The following is a 1274-nucleotide window of genomic DNA, read 5'->3' as shown; positions in this document are numbered from 1 at the left end:
ACGTAATAAAGGGCATTTATACAAAGCCAACAGCCAACATCATCCTAAATGGAGAGACTTTGAAAGCATTCTCCTTGAGAACGGGAACCAGAAAAGGATGACTTTTCTCACCACTCATATTCAACACTGTGCTGGAGGTCCTAGCCAGAGCAATTAGGCTAGAAAAAGAAATAAAGGGCATCCAAATTGGTAAGGAAGAAGTAAAAGTATCCCTATTTGAGATGATATGATCTTATACACAGAAAACCCCAAAGAATCTAAAAGAAAACTACTGGAACTAATAGAAGATTTCAGCAAAGTATCAGGATACAAGATAAACATAAAAAAATCAGCTGGATTCTTCGACACCAGGAAAAAAAACTTTAAAGAGGAAATCACCAAATCAATACCATTTACAATATCCCCCAAGAAGATTAAAATACTTAGGAATAAATCTAACCAGAGACATAAAAGACCCATACAAAGAAAACTACAAGACACTACTGCAAGAAACCAAAAGAGACCTACGTAAGTGGAAAAAACACTTTGCTCATAGATAGGAAGACTCAACATTGTGAAAATGTCAGTTCTACCGAAAGCAATCCACAGATACTGTCTTAGTCATCCAGTGCTGCTATAACAGAAATACCACAAGTGAATGGTTTTTTTTTTATTGTTGTAATTAAATGAGGTTTACATTTCAAGTTAGTCTCCCATACAGATTTTTTTTAACTTACATTGTTATGAGACCCCAACCGCTCACCCCATTCTGTGACAGCACACTCCTCCCCTCTGCCCCTGATTCCCCATGAACATTCAGCCAGCTCCTAACTCTCTCTGCCTTCCCCTCTCACCTCTGGAAAGAAGCCACCCCGTTGGTCTCTTATATCTACTCGTCTAAGAGACACATTCTTCACAAGTATCACTTTATGTCCCACAGTCCAGTCCAATCCCTGTTTGAAGAGTTGGCCTCGGAAACTGTTTTAGTTCTGGGGTGATGGAGAGACCAGGGCCATGCTTTCCGGGGTGCCTCCAGTCTTAGTCAGACCATTAAGTCTGGTCTTCTTACTAGAATTTGAGTTCTGCATCCCATCGCTCATTGGACGTTCATTGGTGGTAGCCGGGCACCATCTAGTTCTTCTGGACTCAGGCTGATGAAGTCTCTGGTTTATGTGGCCCATTCTGTCTCTTGGGCCAATACTTTCCTTGTGTCTTTGGTGTTCTTAGTTCTCCTTTACTCCAAGTGGTTGGGACCAATTGATGCATCTTAGACGGCCGCTTGCAAGCTTTTAAGA

This window comes from Trichechus manatus, unplaced genomic scaffold (assembly GCF_000243295.1).
Source record: "Trichechus manatus latirostris isolate Lorelei unplaced genomic scaffold, TriManLat1.0 scaffold00354, whole genome shotgun sequence".
In the NCBI taxonomy this organism is placed as follows: domain Eukaryota; kingdom Metazoa; phylum Chordata; class Mammalia; order Sirenia; family Trichechidae; genus Trichechus; species Trichechus manatus.
Note: the sequence above shows the minus strand (reverse complement) of the source record.